The sequence below is a fragment of the Mustela nigripes genome, chromosome 17, assembly GCF_022355385.1.
Source record: "Mustela nigripes isolate SB6536 chromosome 17, MUSNIG.SB6536, whole genome shotgun sequence".
Classification (NCBI taxonomy): Eukaryota; Metazoa; Chordata; class Mammalia; order Carnivora; family Mustelidae; genus Mustela; species Mustela nigripes.
In genome coordinates this window covers 11,137,594-11,161,733 of record NC_081573.1, presented here as the reverse complement: position 1 = coordinate 11,161,733, position 24,140 = coordinate 11,137,594, and positions in this window count along the sequence as shown.

The following is a 24,140-nucleotide window of genomic DNA, read 5'->3' as shown; positions in this document are numbered from 1 at the left end:
TTTCCTCCTTTCTAGGTTTGCTTCTTACATATCATTTCGTAATTAGAAAGGTTAAATACAACTGCATGACATTTTTCTGTAATGTATGTGTGCTTTTTTTTTTTAAGAGGGTGGACAACCACTGTCAAAACATTATTTCCCCTCTAACAAAAACCAGTCTTATTATATATCAAAATCTGAAATGCAAAAAAAACTATTTCAAAGATGTCCTGCTATGCTTGCCAAATTATCTTTCCTTGTGTAGTTTCAATTAAAACTGTCAAAGTAAACATATCCTACAGGACTCTGTCGTGAAGGACAATTTACCAACACTTTAACAGTATTGGGTATTTCATCTAGAAAAATGTATTTCTCCTCCACTGACATATTTTCATATCTCAATAGTCTAATAATTCCCTTTCACCTCTATTCATAAGTTGCCTTATAGTTTGTTTTTGAAGTGACAGTTGTATTACACACACAGAAATAATTAGAACCTTCAATACATTCTTCTCTGTGCCACAGCAGGGGTTGGCCAACTTCTTCTGTAAAATGGTAGAGTAAAACTTGAGGCTTTGCAGGCCATATCGGCTCTGTCACAGCTATTCACCCCTGCCATTGTGGAATGAAAGCAGCCACAGGAAGATGTCAATGGCTGTGACTGTATGCCAATAAAACTTTATTTACAGATGCTGATATTTAATTTAATGTAACTTTCATGTTGTCACAAAATACTCTTTGCTAGTTCAACCATTTAAAAATTATTATTATTATTATTATTATTTTTAAATTTAGATCATGGGCCATACAAAACCAGTGAGACTTTGGTCACTGAGTCAGAGTTCACTGACACCTACTTTGGACCAGTTTATCTCAAGGTTGACAGTTCCTTAAAAGTTGGCGAGAGTCCATTCATATGCTCAGGTGATTTTAAATAGATCAAATCTTTCCAAACTAATTCTTGAGTAATATGTCAGCAGTTTTAACTCTGTAAATATATATCTTGCATTTTTTTTTATTGTTTCAGTTCTTTTGTTCCAAGAGGCCTACTGATCCATGTTCTCTACACACTTCCTAAAACTTATCAGATGTAGAGTAAAGCTGAATTCTCTTACCAATAGTCACATCACCTTACCTGTATGCGGATGAGATGGAAAGCCACAGCTGTAACTCAACATTATAGAAACAAAATTTTAAACCACCATGGGCAGAACCTCACTGACTCCCTTGAAACTCCTGCTCCTGATCTAAACTGGTTTCTCCTGGCCGCCTCCTATGCATCTTTTCTATCCAGAGCTGACTGTTAATTCTTCAATGTCCCAAAGTAATATTTTACTCAACACTTGGTCTGGACCAGGCACTGTGCTAGGCACATCTTACGTATTAACCAGGGTAAAGGATCTCAGCACAAGTTGTTACATAAGGAGTGAATAAACTGTATTAACACTTATCAAAAATCAATCTAAGTGCAGTGTGACAAACACGCTCATAAAGGACAAGACCGACCAGAGGGACCAGTTTTTCAACTAATGGAGGCTATGGTGATGGGAGCGAGGACTGACCCCAGAGAAATCTGGGAAGCAGATCCACAGGATTTGATGTGGAAGGTAAAGAGGGGCGTGCAGAAGGCTCCCCGCTATGAATTCTCTGATGAGCAAGGTGTGCGGTCTGCCTGAAGACTTTCCTGCTTTTCTTATAGTTATAGGATCTCTCCCCAGTGTGGACTCTCTTATGTTGATTAAGGTGTCCGATCTGGATGAAGGTTTTCCTACATTCTTTGCATTCATACGGTTTCTTTCCAGAATGAATTCTCTGATGGACACTAAGGGACTGACGATGGCTGAAGGCTTTGCCACAGGCACTACATTCATAAGGTTTCTCTCCAGTATGACTTCTGCGATGACAAATGAGCGAGGACTTTGTCTTGAACGCCTTCCCACATTCGATACATTCGTAAGGTCTTTGGCCAGTATGAAGCCTCTGATGCTGAGAACAGGATGAGTTATCACCAAAGGCCTTCCCACACTCGCTGCATTTATAGGGTTTCTCTCCAGTGTGTACCCTCTGGTGTTGAATAAGGTGTGTGGTTTGGCTGAAGGCTTTCCCACATTCCTTACACTCGTACGGTTTCTCGCCTGTGTGAGTTTTCTGGTGCTGTGCAAGGTGAGCCTTCTGCGTGAAGGCTTTACTACAAACCTTACATTCATAGGGCTTCTCTCCAGTATGAATTCTCTGGTGAGTGGCCAGCTGAGAGCTGATGCTGAAGGATTTACCGCACTCCCCACATTCGAAGGGTTTCTCTCCAGTATGGATCCTCAGATGACTAGCAAGGTGAATGTTCTGCCTGAAAGCTTTCCCGCACTCTTTACATTTGAAAGGTTTTTCTCCAGAATGCACTCTCTGATGTTGAGTGAGTGACGCATGATGGCTGAAGGCTTTTCTGCAAACATCACACTCATATGGTTTTTCTCCAGTATGAATCCTTTGATGCACAGTAAGGGAGGAGCCGTATCTAAAGGATTTGTCACATACGTCACATTTGTAGGGTTTCTCTCCAGTATGAATCCTCCTGTGCTGATTGAGTCCTATGTGATCACTGAAGGCTTTCCCACAATCGATGCAATCAAAAGGTTTCTCCCCAGTGTGGTAATATCTCCAGTGACGGATAAGGGAAGTGTTCTGTATGAAAGCTTTCCCACATTCAATACATTCATAAGGCTTCTTGCCAGTGTGACATCTTTGATGTCTAGCAAAGGATGAGCCATCACTGAAGGCCTTTCCACATTCATTACATTTATAGGGTTTCTCTCCAGTATGAATTCTCTGATGAACAGTAAGGGATGAGCTCTGGGTAAAAGTTTTCTTACATTCATTACATTTGAAAAGTTTTTTTCCTGCATAGATTCCTGTAGGTTTTATTACTACTGAATTTTTGGGCAAATTTTTCTTAACTGAGTCACGATTATGAACTCTCTCTTCTGAAATGTCCAAATGAAACCATCTCCCAGATTTATTAAGAGTACGTTCTCTTTCCTTAGAGAGGGTTTTGTTATGAGTGATTGTCTCTTGCCTGAATTGTGTCTCCTGACCTACCAGCTTCCTTTCAAACACACCCTTGGAATCCCAATTTCCTCTAAAAGTAGAACATTCCACATTTGGGTTTGAAGTTCTGTTGGTTACTTCAGCAAATGAATCTTGCTTTGGAAATAATTCCTGGGTCTCATGTATAGATTGTTGGCCTGAAAGACATCAAGAAAACAAGTTATTTCCTTTATTGTGCGCTAGAAAAAAGAATTTGCTAAAAAGAAAATTGTGAATGAATTCACTAATTGGTGAAATAAACCCTAATTAAACCATATAACTATGTGGCTCTAAAACATGTGAACTGGTGGTCGGTCACATAGGTAAAGCAAGCCCCAGCGTGAATTTATACTGGAGACTACAAGAGGTGAGCAAAAAAGAATCTATGTAGAATCAGTTACGCACTAGGAGAAAGGAACTGAGCAAATGTTTTGCAGTCATACCACCTGAAAATTCTGATATTCCCTGCCTTTAGCCACTCTCCTGCCCTGCCTTGCTTCAGTGCCAGAGCGGTCACATCATGAAAGCTGTTCCAAGAAGCGCACCAAAGCATAAAGAAGGACAAAGTATTCGTTAGCATTTCTCAGGGTTATCTAAAAGCTGGTCATTCCCCTACAACCAGGAAGTGAGGTTTCTGCTAACCACAGCTTATCTGACTAATTTAAACAAAACCAACCTCTCCAGCCGGGCACTGAAGCTCAGCACACACACAGAATCATTTCTACGTGCGCGTGCGCACTTGCACTCACCTGACACTTGTCGGGCTGTTTGTTAACCCCGCACTTCTCTGACCATATATTAATGAATAGGACCTTGCAGTTTAATTTCTTAGTTCAAAACAACTGTTTGTATGAAAATGATGAGTGCTGCCATTATGTTTAATGACATCACATACACAAATGAACAGGCATGTGTCGTCTTATGTCAGACTCTGACGCTTACAGGGAGGAGCATAGACACCTGAAGTCCTTTTGCTAAACCACTTAGCGTGCACAAAAAAATTATGCATGTATACTTATATCTCGGTAAATACACACAGATATAAGTAGTATTGGGAGATGATGCAGAGAATCAAATGTTTGGAAAAAGATGATCTTAAAAAAGGGGAAATAGTCATTTTTAATGAAATCTAAGCACTTGAAGTTTTCCTTCTTAGATCACTAATAATACAAGGACGCCTGCTTTTGCAACCTCTATTCAACACTGTATTAAATGTTCCAGCCAAAGCAATCAGAAATAGAAATAAAAGGGATCCTAATTAGAAAGGAAGAAGGAAAACTGTTACTTGAAAATGACATGTTCCCATATATAGAAAACCTTAAAGAATCCACCAGAAGAGTATTGGAGCTAAAAATCAATTCATCAAAACTACAAGACACAAGATCACAACACACAAAAATCAGTTGTAGCTCTATACACTTAAGAATGAACATATGAAAAGGAAATTATGGAAACAATTCCATGAAGGAGAGCATTAAAAGAATAAATCATTTATGAGTAAATTTACCCAAGGAGGTACAAGATTGTATGCTGAAAACTGCAAAACATTGCTGAAGGAAATTAAGAAGATATAAATAAATGGAAAGACACCCTGCGTTCATTCACAGATAGGAAGAGAGGAAGGAAGAATTAAATAAGTAACAGAAACAAGACCAAGTTTGTGATGTGGTACAAATGGAAATGATAAATGAAAAAACTATGAAACCACAGGTCAACAAAGTAAATGTTTCTATAAAGATACCGCCCAACAAACTACTGTGCAGTCAGAAGAAACAGCATCTGCAAACTCACAGGCAACTCAGAAATGGGAACAAAATGTGTCCTTTTTCTTTTTTTAAAGATTCTATTTATTTATTTGACAGACAGGGATCACAAGTAGGCAGAGAGAGAGAGAGAGGGAAGGAAGCAGGGTCCCCGCTGAGCAGAGAGCCTGATGAGGGCTCGATCCCAGAACCCTGGGACATGACCTGAGCTGAAGGCAGAGGCTTTACCCCACTGAGCCACCCAGGCGCCCCATAATGTGCCGTATTTTTGAGATAGCATGTACATCCAAACAATATGAACACAAGGAAATACAACCCAAAAGAAATGTGGGTGATGAGTACAAAGACACCATTAACAGAATATGAACTCTAAATGGATTTAAACTACATATTTATCAACATTATGAGTACTCTGAGAAATGCAAATTAAATAAAACATCCATTTTCACTCAAGAGCTTGGCAAAAAATTTTTAAAATATAAAATATTCACTATTGGTGAAGATGTCTAGAAACAGGTATTCTCATATATTATTCGTGATATAGCACTTATATCCATGAAACTTTTTTTAAAAAAATGTATACTTTGATCATAACAAAGAGAGAAGTACAAACTGGGCTGAAATTCATTACAGGTAAAAACTGGGGAAAACCTAAATGCTCAAATGTCCTTTGTAAATCAGTGAAGTAAATTTGTATTCACTTATTGTAATACTAGACAGCCATTAAAACAATGAAGTAAAACCACATATATCAAGTTTCTGAGAACAAAAATGGAAGGAGAGGGGTGCCTGGGTGGCTCAGTAGGTTAAAGCCTCTGCCTTCAGCTCAGGTCATATCTTGGGGTCCTGGGATTGAGCCCCGCATCGGGCTCTCTACTCAGCAGGAAGCCTGTTTCCTCCTCTCTCTCTGCCTGCCTCTCTGCCTACTTGTGATCTTTGTGTGTCAAATAAATAAATAAAATCTTAAAAAAAAAAAAAGAAAAGGATAAAGAGAATAAATGTAAAAAATGGCATTCAATCTCTTTCACAATTAAAAAAGTAACTTTAGGATATAACCTTCCAACAAATAATAAATATTTTCATCAAAATACCCAGTACTGGGAAGATACAATTAATCCCACAGAGCAAATTACAGAATCACTGCCAGTTGCAAAAAGCAAACAAAACATTGAGAGCCTAACAGACGTTCGCTTCCAGGGATGCAACAATTCCCCAAAGGTATAGTTTGCGCTTACATAAAGATTCCTGTCGCAAGCTCACTTTTAATACCAAAAATGTGAAGCGGGAGAGATGACACGGATACATGCGACAAACAGCTCTCTGTGTGACGGAATACACACTGCAATTCCAACCACGTGAAAAACGCGTGTTTTTCACAATGTGAAGCCTACGCTTGCTCAGCTAATGGACTATGACTACAGGTCATGGCTTTACATTCTGCTCCCAAACAGGTGATCGGATTACATTTCCTATAAAAAATTTTCTAAATTTTCTAAAAATTTTCTAAAAAAATTTCTTCTTTCCCTTAGGTATCAATGTATATCAATCCCCCCAGGAGAAAAGAGGCAGAGATCCTGAACTTACATCTCTCCTGAACTTACATCTCTTGCTCTCCAGGACTGACAACTGGAGCTCAGTCCTCCCCTGCGCCTCTGCAATGCCCCACTGCAAAGTCTGCAAACTCTACTTCATCCATAACCATATGTCATCCTCTCCACCAGACGGACCACTTACAAGTACAACATATGTGTAAATTCTCTCCTCCTCCAAGTACCTGCCAATGCCAAGCACAAGGGCTCCCTCAAATGACTTTCCGGTTGGGGTTCGTACAGGACTGGACGCATCGTCAAATAGGTGGGCTGGTGGTCACGAAGAACAGCTCAAAAGTACACTGGGGTCAGGACAGGGCATGCAGGGAACTGAGGCAACAGGAGTGGCTAAGAACAGGGAAAACATTACAGAGAATGAGCAATCACTCGAGAGAAGGCAGCAAAGGAGGAGGAAAGAGAGTCATGTGGAAACCCTAAACCTCCATCTCCTCTCTAGACCTGGAGGGTTTGGTAAAGTCCTGAGGATCCTTCCTGTCTGGGAGCGAGGACTGAGTTCTGCTGAAAGCTCGGATCTCTCCCCTGCCCCTGCCGGGCACCGCCCCCAGCCCTGCCGCACTCACCTGGGCACAGGCCCCTGGTCAGCTCTGTTCGCACCAGCCACGGCTCCCTCCCCTGCTCCAGCAGAGAGACCAAATCGGGTTTAGAAACACAAGGTCCTGCAGAGGGGCAGATAACAGGGTTCTGTCACACACTTGACATTCTTAAATCAAGAACCAGTGTCTTGGTTCTGAGAGGAAAGTGTTTTATTACAGGAAGAAGCAGAAAGAAAAGGGAGCAGCATCTGAAAGACACTGAAGACGCTGCCTCAAACATAATGAAGATGCCAACTTTCAGCTCTACAAACGTCAGATTCTTATCTCAGGAATCACGATAGAAATTTTGCCCAACACTTCAGCAGCCTCCTCCCTCCCCAACCTCTGCAGCCCAAAACTGACCAATGGGGCCCCAGGGTGGCTCAGTTGGTTAAGTGTCCGCCTTTGGCTCAGGTCACAACCCCGGGGTCCTGGGATCGAGTCCTGCACCAGGGTCCCTGCTCAGTGGGGAGGCTGCTTCTCCCTCTCCCTCTGCCTCTCCCCCTGCTCACGCTCTAATAAAAAAATAAACAATCTTAAGACAAAAGAGGACAAAACAAAAGCTGAGGAATGAAAGTGGCAGTGCCTGAAGATAGGTTCAGAATTAGGCGAGGGACACCCTTACCTACTGACCCCAGGTCACCATGGCTCTCCCATCTCATATTCTTACAGATGCTCTTCCGAGCTGGGTCCAGCTGCTGGGAGAAGTCTACAGCCACATTCGCGATGGCCACCAAGCCCTGAAATGGTACAAACACACTTCTTGCTCAAACACGGCCACGAGCATGCAAAGGCTCTGGGGACGTATGTGAGGGGGCAACACGGGCAACGAATTCTGAGGTTCTGAGTGATAGAGGTCACCTAATGACTGGGCCTCGTCATATTGTCTATGTTTGGGAAACAAAAAAAGAGAAAAGATAGGAGAATCTGTTTCTGCCACGGAGAATCTGTAATTTTGCAGAAGAAAACAAAATTACAAGCAGCTGGAACTTCCTAACGCTGACCAAAGGCTTCCCCACCTTCGACACGTCTGCAGGGTCTCTCTCTCTGACGTAATCTCTGATGAGAGGGGTGGGTTAAGATCCTGCTCAAAGACTTCTTAAGCCGTAGCATGTCGAATGTCTCTGATCAAGAGACTTGTTTGTGATTTGTTACAACTGAGTCGTCCCCCCTCTTGTACTGTGCAGCAAGACTGCACACTCTTCCTCCTGGAGGGATACTCTGCCTACAGGAAGCACCATACTCAGATGGAAACTTCTCCCAAACTCCCTTTGCTCATGGTCTCTCCCCTCAAAAAGGGTCTCTTTAGGAAGGATACTATGCCTTGACTAGAATTTATCTCACTTACGGGCTGCCTCTCGAACAGGGCACCATAATCCCAGTTTTCCCCTAAAATGGAACATTCCAGACTGTAGTTTGTGAGTCTCCCCATTATCACTGCCTGGGGTAACTTCTCTTTACTGATGTCCTTCTTTGCAGGCAACTCCTTGATCTCTGGGACAATCTTCAAATCTGAAAGATATTAAGAAAAGAAGTTCTCTCCGTTATGCATTAATATGAAGAAAACTTCCAGAATGTAATCAGAGGAATTAAAATCCTCAAAAAATTATATCATGTGAAAAGCTTTTTTATATGACCAGCCAACCCTACATTCCCATATTTGTGTAGCTTTTATCCTAAAGGATACATTTATGAGCTTTCTCACCTAAATCTACAATGAAATATAGGTAAAATAAACAAAGAGGGAGGGGAGGCTTAAGAAGAAAATTGCTATATGAGCCTTATTTCAACATTATTAAGTAAAACTCACTTGGACTCTTTTCCCATTTTTCCAGGAAAAAATTCTTTTCTCCCTCTTTTTTAAACAATGCTTCTTTTATTACAATGCTAACTAACGAAAGTTCAAATCCCAGCCTTACAAGTGCAAGTTTTCATAATCAAGTAGAATCTTGGCAAGGAATGAAAGATTGACAGAAGAAAAAGCTATTTAGTTTTGTAAAACTCATTCTTCGGGGGTGCCTGGGTGGCTCAGTTGTTAAGCTTCTGCCTCTGGCTCAGGTCATGATGCCTGGTTCCTGGGATCAAGGCCCTCATCGGGTTCCCTGCTTGGCGGGAAGCCTACATCTCCCTCTCCCACTCCCCCTGCTTCTGTTCCTTCTCTCACTGTGTCCCTCTCTGTCAAATAAATAAATAAATACAATCTTAAAAAAAAAAAAAAAACTCATTCAGAAAACATGATTTAAATGTCAAATGGCAAAGTTTCACAGTTCTATATACTCTAGGACAAGCCATGAGAATTGGAAGTTCTGTGAGCGGCTTGTCCTGTTCTGTCGATACAAAGTCTTCCTTTGAAGTACGATTTCAAGGAAGACGTTTTACAAAAGTCTCAATTCTTCAGAAATGGCACCATCTCCTCTTGTGGTAACCTCCAAGAAAAGTCTGTAATTCTGACCCTGACCTTGACTGATTTGTTCCAGAAACAATGCTGTAATCGAAATAACTGTTTTCCCAAATGACAGAAATTTCATCACAACATCCTCAAGATCTGTCAAATCCGAACCCGCATTCTCTCCTGCTGAGAGCCAGTCACGCCACTGTCCGCTCCGCTCTGTGCCGGGAGGCCCACCTGCCCCAAACTGATGACAGCCCCACCCAGACCCGGCTCCGGACCTGCCAGTCTCCTTCTTGAGTTCTAATCCTTCTGAGGAAGGCTCTGCTCTCCTTCTTGTTTCTTTGGCTTGCAAGTGGGAGTGCTTTTTCCTCCTCGGTCCCTGTTCCTGTTCTCCGTGCACCGGAGGGCAGTCTCTGCTCCACCCGAGGTGGCACGGATCCGCCCAGTCCCCCGGGGACACGGCTAATGCTCCCACCAACCCGCACCTGATGGCCTTACTCAAAACTGACAACAAAAGTGAGCGAGAAAGTCTATACATGAAACAGTCACTTGATCAAAGAGAAAGAATATAAAAAAGACATCCGCATCAGCCAAGGATTGTTTAAACAAGAGACAGGATGATGCCAGCCTGAATGACAAGCAGTCTGAGAAGGAGCTGGAAAAATGGGATCCAAAGGAGGGGAAAGAAGTCCCGTTTTGGGCGGGGAGGGGGGGCAGCCAAGCTGGGCAGGAGGTGAGGCAGGATGAACACCTGGGGAGCCCGTGCTCAAAAGGCCTCAATTTCCCCTCCGGGCCTGGAGGCTTGGTTAGAGTCCACTGACAATCGAACATGGCTGAGGTCCTGAGCTGTGACCCACAGTGCCACCCCCTACAGTGGCCTCCCCTGCTCACCTGGGCACCGGCCTCTTGTCAACTTTCTCTTCGCCATCCAGGGCTCCTTCCTCTGTTCCAATGAGGAGATCATATCGGGCTTAGAAATGCAGAGTCCTAAGTACACAAGGAGAGGTAGAAGGGGGTCAGGCCGCGGGTCTGTGCAGACTTGGGCCACTGGGCTTGATGAAGGAGCAGCAGGGCCTGGTGCCAAAGGAGTAAAGGGCTCTGAGCTATGGCAGCAGCCAGGGAAGGGGGGGGAGTGGGGGCGGGGGCGCCCTTACCCAGCGACACCAGGTTCCTGTAGTTCTCCAGCATCACGGTCCGGTACAGAGTCCTCTGAGCAGAGCTCAGCCACTCCCACTCCTCCCGGGAGAAGTCTACGGCCACATCCCCAAATGTCACCAAGCTCTGAAAGGACAAAACCACATCCTTGCTCAGTCGGCGCCCAAGCCCCCCTAGACCGGGGGGTTGTTACGGACCGAACTGTGTCCCCCAAATTCATACGTTGAAGTCTAACACCCAGTCCCTCAGAATGTGATTCATTTTGGCAACAGGACCTTGGAAGAGGTGATTAAAAGTTAAATGAGGTCATGCGGCTGGGCCCTGATCCAATCTGACAGGCGTCCTTACAAGAAGAGGAGGAGACACCAGGGATGCAAGTGCACAGAGGGAAGGGCGTGTGGGGACACAGTGACAGGGCCACCATCTGCAAGCCAGAGAGAAGCCTCCGGGGAAACCACCCCCGCCAGCACTGTGATCTGCAACATCCAGCCCCACTGCAGACTGAGGCAGCAGCCTTCTGCAAGCACCTGGTGTGCTGCGCTGATGCACATAGGGCCTGAGGGCTGCCTCCTCCTTGCTTTGGGGGACAGACTAGCACACAAGGAGCGAGAGCCAGAGAAAAGAGAAAGACACCGAGATAGCCCGTCCTTGGAGGACTGGCAGTTTTGCGCAGCTGTACGCACAGGAGAGCTATCTGACATCAATTCAGCACAACGAATAACAGAGGCTCCACTGCCCCACACACGAGAGCGACCAGAGCACTTAGCAGGAGGACACGCGTGTCACCTGGTCGGCACAAGAGTCAGAAGACCAATCTGAGGGTGAACCTTGACGGCACAGAAGAACTCCACCTCGAAGTGGGTTCTAGGGAGTTCTGTTTTACTTCCAGTGTTCACCAGATGCTGAGCACGCACATCAATTAAAACAAAAACCCCAAAACTAAACTAAACCAACAAGATTCTCTTTTTTCCCAAAATAAAGATGAGTGTTTAATAAGAATGAAAAATACTACACGGGCACCTGGGTGGCTCAGTTGTTAAATGTCTGCCTTCAGCTCATGTCCTGGGTTCGAGCCCCGCAACAGGCTCCCTGCTCAGCCGGGAGCCTGCTTCTCCCTCTCCCACTCCCCCTGCTTGTGTTCCCTCCATTGCTGGGTCTGTCAAATGAATAAAATCTTTTTAAAATAAATAAATAAGTAAAATCTTAAAATTCTGATACATCCCTCTGGATGGAGATGACCAGCTGCCCACAAATTCTAAAAGGCCACACCAAGATCCCGGAGCAGGAAAGTCTGGGCTACCCTGAGGCTGCAGCCCCGGGCAGCCCCCGCCGCTGGCCCTGCCGTCTAAGCTGCTTCAGCTCTGTCCTGGCTCCCAACTATGAAGTGGAAAAATCAGCAAAACCTCCCAGACCATGGCCCGAATGGCGCACCCCACACAGGCCGCCCTCAGGACGTGCAAGGCGCCATGTAGTGCGGATGCATGTCAGCTACCACGTGGCTGACCGCCCGAACTCTCCGGAAACCAAAGTCCCTTTGAGGTTCCTTTGAACCGAAATGTGTAAAGATGAGTCCAAGGGGCCTGTAAATGGCATCCGGACTGGCGTGAAGACAGGAAGCTCCTGACACAAGTCCCCCGGTCCCCACACCCGAAGACACCTGCTGACACGTGCACGAAGCAGCCAAGACCCCCGCAGCCCGAGCCTCCAGCGAGCGACACGCTCCCAGGCCGACTGGAGCGAGCAAGTGGGTGGTCACCGCACGGCCCAGATAGCCGATGACGACAACGGGGACATGGCGACGCGACGCATGGGCCAAGTGAGCAGCGCGAGGCCTCTCACCCGGCAGCCCAAGCCCAGCTGCACCGGTGGGTCCCTGTCTCCGGCTCCGATGACCATGCACGCCTCGGCGGCACCTCCGAGCACTGGGATTTCTGGGCAGACGCGGGGCGGAAGGAGCCGGACGCCGAGCAAACAACTCGAGCTCCTACCCACACGCGGGAGCCGGACTCCTGGCGCCTCCACAAGCAGAGGATAGAACGGTGGCTGCCGGGGCAGGGGGAGGAGATGTGGAGGTGACGGTCAGAGGGGACAGTTTCGTTCTGCAGGATGTGGATACAGCCTCCGGCCTACAGAGAACGGTACGAGGTTACATCCTTACAGCTGCTAAGAGGGTAGGTCTTATGTCAAGTGTTCTTGCTGTCAATAATAAAAATAATAATAATAATAATGGGAGGAGGAGGAAACTTTGGAAGGTGAGGAATAAGTGTCTGGTTTTGATGGCGATGACAGTCTCACCAGCATATACTCACCCTCGAGCTCACCAAGTGGCACACATGGACACATGCCGCTTCCTATGTGTCAATCGTACCTCAATCAAGTGGCTTAAAAACAAACAGGAGCACCTGGGGGGCTCAGTGGGTTAAAGCCTCTGCCTTTGGCTCAGGTCATGGTCCCGGGGTCCTGGGATCGAGCCCCGCATCGGGCTCTCTGCTAAGCAGGAAGCCTGCTTCCCCTTCTCTCTCTCTGCCTGCCTCTCTGCCTACTTGTGATCTCTCTGTGTCAAATAAATAAATAAAATCTTTAAACAAACAAAAACCCATAACAATTTCTTTTTTTTTAAATTTTTTTTTATTTAAGTAGTCTTTATCCCCAATGTGGTGCTTGAACTCACGACCCTGAGATCAAGAGTCGTATGCTCTTCTGACTGAGCCAGCCGGATGCCCCCCAAAAACCCATTTCAGTGCAAATATTTTCAACTGGTTCAAAGGGATAGGTGCTCAGACACATACTACTTCTATGTTTTATTCTGACCTGATTCTAAAAGCCGGTTTCTCACAGATTCCAGCCTTACAGTCCTATCAGCATGCTCCTTGCCTGGCCAAGTCTTGTACTTACTTATTTCAGATATTCAAAATCTTTTCAGATGTTCTTTACCAAATGAAACATTATATAAAATACAATACATAGATTATATACAAAGTGCCTTTCTAAAATCTATAGCATCTTCACAACATCTTTACAATAACTTTATAAATAGTCTGTTGGTGCAAGAGAAAATGGTGCCCAATTTTCTTGCATTTGTTACTATTTTGTCGTTGGTAAGAAAACTGGAATTTGGAGCCCCTACTACACAGAAGAGTAAAAGTTCCAAAATTTTCTCATACTTGGCAACACAGTTTTTTGAGAGTCTTTTTTTTTTTTTCTTAACAAGAAATGTCCCCTTCTCTACCTCTCTCCTTCTGTGTTCCAGAGGGACCTAGCATGAACCGCGTATGTGTAACCTTCCAAGTAAGGAAGACAAGTAAGGCAGTTTCTCACTTTAAACAGACTTGCCCTTTAGATAGAGAATCAATGACTTCTGGGAGCACCTGGGTGGCTCAGTCAGTTAACTGTCTGTCTTTGGCTCAGGTCATGACCCCAGAGTCCTGGGATAGAACCCCCATTGGGGTCCCTGCTGAGGAGGGAGTCTGTTTCTCCCTCTGCTCCTCCTGGGGGTGCCTGCACCCTCTCACTCATGTGCACTCTCTCTCAAATAAACAAATAAAAAATCTTTTTTTTTTTAAACCTACTCTTTTTTTTTTTTTTAAAGATTTTATTTATTTACTTGACAGACATAGATCACAAGTAGGCAGAGAGGCAGGCAGAGAGAGAGGGGAGGAAGCAGGCTCCCTGCAGAGCAGAGAGCCTGATGCGGAGCTCGATCCCAGGGCCCTGGGATCATGACCTGAGCCGAAGGCAGAGGCTTTAACCCACTCAGCCACCGAGGAGCCCCCAAATAAAATCTTTTGAAAAAAAGAAAAAAAATGTAAATGCAACTATTTAAAAAAAAAAAAAGAACCAATGACTTCTGTTCATGCTATGGTCTGAATGTCTGCATCCCCCCAAAATCCATACTTTGGAATCCTAATGCCTAGTGTGACGGCATTTGGAGGTGGGGCCTTTTGGAAGGCCCTCTGGTCATGAGGGTGAATCCTCTTTAACGGTCTTAGTGTCCTTATAAAAGAGACCCTCCCCCCACTCCCCCCCAGCACCTTAGCTCCTTCCTCCGTAGGAGGACATGGAGAGAGGGCGCCAGCCATGAAACAGGAAGCGGTCCGCACCAGCCAGCACACACCATCAGCCAAACCCACCATCCTGCTTTTCTCCAGCCTCCAGGACTCTGAGAAATAAAGGTCCATGGCGCATCAGCCACACTGTCTGTGCTGGTCTGTGATGGCAGCTGGGACAGACCAGGAGAGCCAGCAAATGCCTCTTAATGGGAACAGGAGCGATTACCACTCACAGCACTTGGAACATTCCAGACACAATTCTATAGGCTTATACACAAGCTGACTCGATCCCCCAACCCTGACGGTTGGTCCCAGCACTGCTCCCACTTCAGAGATGAGGAAACCAAGAGCAGTAACTTGCCCATGATCACCCAGTCAACTGCAGGGCCAAGACTCTGAACCCAGCGGTCTGGCTCCACAGTCCACACTTGTAACCTCTACATCAGGGGCCAGCAACATCTTTGTGTACAAGGCCAGAGGGCAAATATTTTAGACCTCAGAGGCCACACGGCCTCTGCAACAGGAACTGAACCCTGCCCTTGCCACATGAGAGCTGCCACAGACCACGGCTAAACCATGTGTGTACCACGCTCCAAGGAGACTTCATCCATGGGCACCAAGATGTACACTTACGTAATTTCACAGATGACACTGTATTTTCATTTTTTTCAGTTGCTGAGAAACGTGACTGTCATCTGTTGCTCATGGGCTATGGGAAAAAAAGGCAGCATGCCAGAGCGGGCCAGTTTGCCAGCTCCTTCCAGCACCATGGATCACCACGTTACTGGGCATCACCTGAGGGGCTGGTCCGTAAACTTCTAAATGACAACGAGACCAGGATGCTGACAGCCAACACCTACTGAGATCTCACTGTAGGCCATGCACGTTTATGTTTTTCTTGGCACTTTACGTACATTCACTTAATCCTTCAACGAACCACATTAAGCCAGTACCATTATCATCCCCATTTTTACAAGTGAAGAAAATGTGGTTATTTACGTTGCCCTGAGGTTACATAGTGATTAAATGCGAACCCTAGCATCGGAACCCAGGCAGCCTGCCTCCTTTGCCACGCCTATGACCAGGACACCAGCAGGCCCCTATTAAAACGCTCTACTCTGACAACAGCCATCATGCTTGCCATCCATTCACCCTGATGACGAAACAAGACCCACTGGGCAACATGGCTTTCAGATAGAACAAATTTTCTCCAACTCATGTCCCAATCAACCCGCTTTATTTAAAGGTACACGAACCACCCTCGACGGAGCACATCCTACTCTTATTCCCATTGTCAGCGTGGACATGCACAAACTTCCCAAAGAGTTTTACAACATCACACTACACCAGAGAGAAAACATAATGGTAAACCCAGTGTAAGAATTTAATCTGGTGATCTTACTCTTAATCTTAATAAAGACAGAGACAAGGAGATTAAAGGCAAATAGAAAACAAAAGCAATTCTATCTTTACACAAAAATACTTTATGTTAGGGCACCTGGGTGGCTCAGTGGGTTAAGCCGCTGCCTTCGGCTCAGGTCATGATCTCAGGGTCCTGGGATCGAGTCCCGCATCGGGCTCTCTGCTCAGCAGGGAGCCTGCTTCCTCCTCTCTCTCTCTCTCTCTCTCTCTGCCTGCCTCTCTGCCTACTTGTGATCTCTCTCTCTGTCAAATAAATAAATAAAATCTTAAAAAAAAAAACATTAAAAAAAAAATACTTTATGTTAATACTCCATAGGAAAAGAATGAAAGCCTTTTATAAGAAAAAAACGCACTAAAGAAGTTTCTCTTTGGTTCAAGTCAATTAATTTTTAAGGCACCTGAATGAACAGGTAATTTTTTCTTTTTGGTGAAGTCTACTCTTTTTACACCATAAATTCTAGCTTCTGAGGCTCTACCCCTGTCCCATCTAAATAAAACTTTTAAAGTATTCTGATTTCATGTCAGTTTAATAAACTTTAATCCACAAAGTAAAAACTTCTAGGAATGTATTCATAGGAAATGATCAGGGATAAAGCACACTTCCAGGTATAAAAGTGATTACCGTAATACCATATTAAATAGCAAAACACTGGCTACAAGAGACGCTCACACATTCCTCTACCAAATATTTTTTGAATCAGGACATGCGGCTGAAACTGTCCAAAATCCCTGCCTGTTTCAAGTGTATCTGGAGCAGAAAAGCAGATGTATTAAGTAAATGTACTAGATGTTGAAATGTGCAGAGTTTAAAAAAGGAGTAATGCAGAGAAGAAGATGTGAGGAATTTGGATGGGAGTCTTTGAAGCTATAGATAGAAGGTTCGGGAAAATGAGAAGGCAATTTTCAAGGAAGCAAAGTGAGTGATGGAGGAGGATGGAAAATGTGAGAGGTCCAGAGGACCAGCTCTGGTGGGGCCCTGTCAGCACATGAAGGATGTGGCCTTCATTCAGGGAAGCCACCGAAGGGTTCTGAGCAGAGAGCAACGCAGCAGTTAGAACAGAGTCCGCCTGGCTGCAGGCCTGGGACACGACTGTGGGAGCATATGTAGAAGCAGGAAGACATGGGAGCAGAGTTGAGGGGCCGACTGTAGGATAATAAGGACCGGGCAGCGACAGAGGAGTGGGCACGATGATAATTGTCAGGCTGGGAATACAGCATGAAAACAGTGCTGACAGGATCTGCAATGAGGCAAAGATGGGCGGCAGGGAAAGAGAGACAAGAACGAGAGAGCTTCTGCTTGAACAACTGACAGCAGGACACTGCCACGGCCAGAGCCAGAGACCGCTGCGGGAGCAGCCGGGTGGGGGCAACTGCCGATGGCAGATGTGAATGTGTTAGGTCCGAACTACCTGCTCGACATTCAAGAGGAGTCAAGTTGGATGCACTGGCTTGGAGCTCAGGGGCCTGTGGCCGAGTTTTTATAGATGAGAACGGGCAGACCTCCTCAGGGGAATGTGGGCAGAGAGACGAGAACTGAGAGCCAAGAACACCAGCCTGAGGCACGCTGACAGTTGTAGGTCTGGGAGATGAGGAAACCAGCAGTGAAAACTGAGACGCCAGAAAGTTGGAAGGAAGGCTAGATGCCTGCTGTGCTCTACAAGTCAAGGGGAAAAAGGGTCCCACTGAAGAGCAAGGAATGAGCTATTTCAAGGGTGGGCAGGCACCTGTCTTTGTAAATAAAGTTTTATTGGTACACAGCCCTGCCATGCATTCACATATTGTCTGCGACTGCTTCTGCTCTAGACGGCAGAGTGGAACAGCCGCAGCAGAGACCTTACGGCCTGCAAAGCCTAAAACATTCACTTCCTAGCCCTTTACAGTGAAAGTCGGCCAACCCCTGAGCTACCTCAAATGCCAGTGAGAGCCAAAAAAGACTGAGGACTGGACAGAGCATCTGGTAAGGTGGCAATTACTGGTAGTCTGGGTGGGCCAAGTGGAACCTGGTTCATTTATGAGACACAGAGGACAGAAACAAACAAAACTATCTGTTAGCATTTTAAGAAGCCACCCGATCAAGTGAGATACAGACAACTTCTCACACCGCACCAGCGCCGCTCTTCTCTCTTCTGCCTGCCAAACATCCCCTTCTCCCTTCAAACCACGGCTGCAACATCACCGCCTTGGGGAAGAGCCTCTGCCCTTCCCTCACAGGCAGCTAGAAGCCAAGAGCTCCTCTAGTCAGCTCTCACCTGCACTTGAGAACCTTGTTTGCTTCCACAACTCTCCAACAGGCTGTGAGCTCCTTGAGTGCAGGGACTGGGGCTCAGCCATCCGTGTCTCCAAGGATTGGCACCAAATAGATACCAAACCCACCGTACAGCACAAGCAGCTGTCATGCCTGCCCCAAGAGCACGTTTCGGCTCCATCAGAGTCCCTCTGAGAAAAGTGGCACAGCGAGGGGCTGAATCACTTCACCAATGAAGAATGAACACCGAATGGGATGAAGAGGAAGCAGGGAGGGAGGCCCTGGGCTACCCCTGTAGCCCATCACTCACCAGAATGTAAGGAAATGGGAACCAGCTCCCAGGACAGGTCTCTTAAACTGAAAACTTTTAAAAGAAAATAAACATTATTAAGTCCTGAAAAGCAAGACTGCACTTCAGAGAGAAGAGTGGAAATGCCAACTCACCTGAGACATGGCTCTTAGTTCGGCTCTTGTCCCTGCTGCCTCCTGTTTCTGCCTCTTCTCCTGGAGAAGGGCAGTGTCCCTGTAAGGAAGAGCTGGGGGAAGAGAAAGGAGTCGCTGAAGAGCGAGTCTACACCACGCTCCTGACCACCAGGCTGGAAATGGTCCCTTTCCGGCTGCGTGTTCAACCAGGGCCGTAAATCAGAAAGGGCGTCAACAGGTGGAGAACCGAACGCTCGGGGACGAAAGGATGGGACCAATTTTGGAGGCACTGATCTGTCCACGAATGTCACTCCACCGAGGGACTGCCACGGCGGGAGAGGGGTTTCTTTCTCTGGGAGCATGAATCAGGATGGTGTGGGGTCAGGCTGACCCTGGGCGAGTCACGGTCCCTCCCGGCACCGCTGCAGGATGCCGGGACTCAGGGTAAACTTGGAAACCCCTGCATTCCTCCGACCAGCCAGCCTCAGAGCCCGGGGACAACCACTCACCAGCACAGGGGCCCGAGCGGCCCTGTGCCCCAAGACCGCACTGCCCCCGCGTTCTGAGGGCGTGAATTCGCCCCAGTCCCCAGCCCCGACCACCTGTCACCCTCACCTCGGTTCTCAGGCCCCGCGGTCACCACTCCTCGTTGGCCTCTGGAGGGGGAGCCATTCCTCGCGCGCGGCCTTCCCCGGCCAGGGCGGGAGAAGGCAGCCGGGGTCCCCGCAGTCCGGCCTCGGCCCCCCCCGGGCTTTGTGCGGGGAGCGCCGCGCCGCGGTGGGGACCCCCGCCCGCGGGCCCGCGCGCCCCTGCCCGCACTCGCCACCGCCTGCATGTCGGCGCGGCGAGCTGGCTCGTTCCCTCCACCCACCGCGGGCGCGCCCCGCCCCGCGCCACCCCGCCCCGCGCCCACCACGGCCGCCGAGCCCCCGACCCCGCCAGGCGCCTGAACCCGGGTCCGGGGCCGCCGCCGGAAGTGGGCGTGGGCGGCCACCGCAACGCCCCCTGGGAAGCGTAGTCCCGGCCAGGGCGGCGGCAGGACTGAGCGGAGCGCAGGCCCACACAGCGTCCGCCGTCTCCCTTAAGGGCCGGCCGCCTCCGGCTCTTCGGGACCGCTGCCTCCGGGTGGCTCTGGACACCCGGCCCGAGCCTGACCGGAAGTACAGGCCTCCCGACGGACAGACAGCGCCCCACGGGCTTCTGGGAGTCGGTGCCGGGTTAGGATGCGCGCAGGCGCGGTTCCAAGACGGGGGCGGGGCTGACGGCGAGGGGCGTGGCCGCAGGGCTGAAGTGGGCGGTGCTAAGGCGCGGCAGGTGGCTTGCTCCTCTGGTGCGCGTGCCACGGGTGTTCCCGCCGACCGAGTGAGAGGACGCGCGCGCCGAAGGGCAGCGCTGGGGCCTTGTCGATGTCCACAGTGTGGTTGTGCTGGGGGCGTGTGAGCACAACTTGCCTTCGCGTCCGATTCGCTGCGCACCTCTGAACCCAGGTGGGTCCCCGTGTCCCTGGACACTCGGGCCTATCCAGTCCCCCCACGTCAGTCCTCCAGATGCCACTGCCCCTGCGCCTGTGGGTCCTGCACCTGCACGGCCTAACCCCAAAGTCGGGGCTAGTTCCCACCTTTCACTCTCATAGATCGCTGCCCAGACTCTAGTCACAAATGCCACCACTCACCTCGTGACTTTTTAAAAATCTGCTGCATAACCTTCATCGTTATCTGGGTTAACTGGTGTTTTTCCACATTTACGTGTTGAGGGCCAGTCTTACCAGAGCTGTACAGAGATTTCTGGGTCCCTGGAGCAGAAAGCCTCTTTCTTCATGGAATACCCTCCCTTAACAAGAGCAGGGGCCTACCGCTGTTGTTACAGACCCAAGAGGCTGCCTGGCCATTATACTTGACATTTTGTAACATCATTTAAGACAGAAAAGAGATGAGTGGTAGTTAGGAGCTGGGGGCGGGAGGAGAAGACTCTCTACGAAGGTCTTCTGTATCTTTTTGTTTTGTTTTTAAAGATTTTATTTATTTGAGAGACAGACAGAGAGAGAGCATGAAAGGGGCGAGGGGCAGAGGGAGAAGCCGGCTCCCTGATGAGCAGAGGGCCTGATGTGGGACTTGATCCTGGGACTCCAGGATCATGACCTGAGCCGAAGGCAGTTGCTTAACCAACTGAGCCACCCAGGTGCCCAGGTCTTCTATATCTTGGTCGCAGTAGTTAGAGGACTGTAGGAATTTGCCAAAATAGAATTCTACACCTAAAGTGATTGTTTTACTGTACTAGCTTTTAAAAACTCATGAAACTTTACACTTAACCTCCTTAAATATTTTCTCATTAAAAATAAAGTTGTAAAGCCGTCACTGGCATAGAACTGAATTTAAAACACTTGAATTAAAAGACTTTCTTTGAATTAATAAAATGGCACTGGCTGGGGAGGGAGCTTAATTTTGAAGCCGCAAATAGAAAACCATGGGTAGAGAATATAACCTGTTCTTTTCTTTCAGAAACTGGCCTTGGGGTTATGATTGGTGTGTAAGACTTCTCTTTCACTTTATATAATGCCGTACTTCTCCTAGGCTTGACCAACATCTGACCCAAACCATCAATGGCCTGGGTGGTATCACAAGGGTCTTCCATTTCCACTTACCATTTACCATTGTACAATGCAGTTCAAGAAGGTGGACTGTCCCTAATACTCCCAAGCCCCAATATCCTATTTATTCTTGCCTGTCAGGATTAGTCACTGTAGCTTTTTTATCCTTCTAGTGGCAGGAGACATATGGAATGGACAGAGGTCATTTGGCCTTCATTGCAGCCATTGTCGTTCCTGATCTGAAGACTTCCTCCCAGGACTAAAACCTTTACACAAGCATAACTCAGAACTGGGAGACAGAAACTAACAATTTTGAACATGGAACATTATACCCAGATATGGCAATTAGCACAAGGAAATGCCCCAACCATGTTTTTCCAGTAACTTTGTAGAGCAACCCCACCTCACCCCTGCATTTTAACTTTCTAAAACCAACCACTATGTTTTTTCCCTTCTTTTCAAAAAGTCTGCTCTCCTGATGACAAGAGCTTAAAATGGCCAGGTGGCATTCAGCTTCTGATTTAATGACACCATTACTGTTTGCCATAATGAAAGAATTCCTCCATTCGATGCTAAAAACAAAACTCCATATCACCGGAACCCAGAAGCATGAGATAAAGAACCAAAAGTTTATTTTTATTTTTTTTTAGATTTTATTTATTTGACAGAGAGAAATCACAAGTAGACAGACAGACAGGCAGAGAGAGAGAGAGAGAGGAAAGCAGGCTCCCCGCTGAGCAGAGAGCCCAATGCGGGACTCAATCCCAGGACCCTGAGATCATGACCTGAGCCGAAGGCAGCGGCTTAACCCACTGAGCCACCCAGGCGCCCAAGAACCAAAAGTTTTAACGTGGGTCCTTCAGCATAGACCTACCCTTTCTTTAGGATTTTTAATCCACCCCTAATTAAAAGTGTCATTAAGTGAAAAACTGTTCAAAAGGAAAAAATTTCCACTATGTTTAATATAAAAACGATGAGGCTTTTACATCCCAACCCTAAGTACACAATTTTTGCCAATAGAAAAATAGATCAACTGAACAATGAACACAAGCTTATGAGAGTAAGAGATATTGAGAGCAACAAATACAGTTAACACATAAAATGTAACATGATGAAGACTCGTTGTACTTGCTGGAGTGGAAATAAAAGACAGTGGGTGGTGGTACAAAGGAGTCTTCCCCCCCCCCGCCCCCTCCCCCCGCAAGAAGAACACTCCTCTTTCTGCTCCTCCCTCAGTGTTTTGGCCTTTGGGAGGGCCATAAGGTTATCTTGCACATTTCTGCTTATGAGTAGTCATGTCACAGAAAAAGGCAAAATATTTAGGCAAATATAGGCCAAAGTGTTACAGAACATACCTATTGCTTGTTGTATGTATTAAAAAGCACAATATTTGGGTTCATCTATACACAGGCTGCCATTCAAATTCGTTCCACATGATAGCCTCTAACTAAAAACTGTTGAGTAAACTGGTTACGTGTGCTTTGTCTGAAACCCTACGTTGAAATACTACTCTTTACAGTGTATTTCGTGTGTCTACTTCTTAGTGATGGGGAGGGCAAGTAGTAGCGACTCACTCTGCAATATGCTCCCCAACCTCACAGGGAATTCACTAAGGTGGCAGTTCCCGGTGTTGTCTTGGAATGTGATTTAGGCTAGCATGAATGTTACCAAACCAAGTAAGAATAATGAGTTTTGTCTACCAGTCTTTAGTCAGGAAACCCAGACACCATGAGCTTCAGTAGAGGGAATTTGACAGAGGAAACTAATATAATATAAAGGTCGTGGGAGAGTGATCCGCAACTCGGATCAGTTACTGGAGAGCAGTTACCGACCCTGGAGCTTGAAGGCCAAAGGGTGGAGAGGATATTACCAAGCCAGGAACCAGGGCCACTTAGAGCTAGACAGAGCCACAGGGACATCCCTAGCAGGAGGTGGGACCATAATAAGGGGTGACTGGAAGGAGGTAGAACAGAGGTGATGTAGCTTTCACCATAGCCATCATGCAAAGCAGAGCAAGTGAGAGAGAAACACCCTGGCTTCCCCCTCAACTCTCACCTTCTGGTATATTGCTAGTGCCTCCCACTTAGTAAACCAGACAGAAAACCAGTTGTCAGAGCACCCGCAGAGCTTAAACACATGCAATAGTGTAGAGCAAGGGATGAGGCAGGAAATGGATCTTACAGCCAAAAGGCAAATGACTGGCACAGGAGCTCATAGGGCCTCCTCTGAGCTGGACCAGGGCAAGAATTGCCCCCATAGTCCCCTAGAATAACTACAGTACATGTCCTTGTAACCTAGAATTCTTCCAAAAATGCTATTTCCTGGGGTGCCTGGGCGGCTCAGTGGGTTAAAGCCTCTGCCTTCGGCTCAGGTCATGATTCCAGGGTCCTGGGATCGAGCCCCGCATTGGGCTCCCTGCTCAGCAGGGAGCCTGCTTCCTCCCCTCTCTCTCTCTCTGCCTGCCTCTCCACCTACCTGTGATCTCTGTCAAATAAATAAATAAAATCTTTTTAAAAAATGCTATTTCCTTCCCTTAATATGCACTTACCTTGGTAAATCGCTGCAATTCTTTAGGGAACTGTAGGAGTAAAAGTCATAGTGGTGTTATAGGAAGATTTTCTTCAGGAGTACCCAGCCTCCTGTCCACACACCCACATCTGGGAACAGGGTGACAGGCAGTTTCTAGCATGGGTGATAACTGGACTACGGTCTCCGAGACCAGATGTGAACTGTTTTTAGACAAGTAACAAAGTAAACTTTCAGCAGCTGACTATTGATTTCATTTGTAGATGAGCAATCACAGTCAGCAATCTGTCAGACCATCGGTGGTATGCTGGTAAAATTTGACATGAAGCTTCCCAA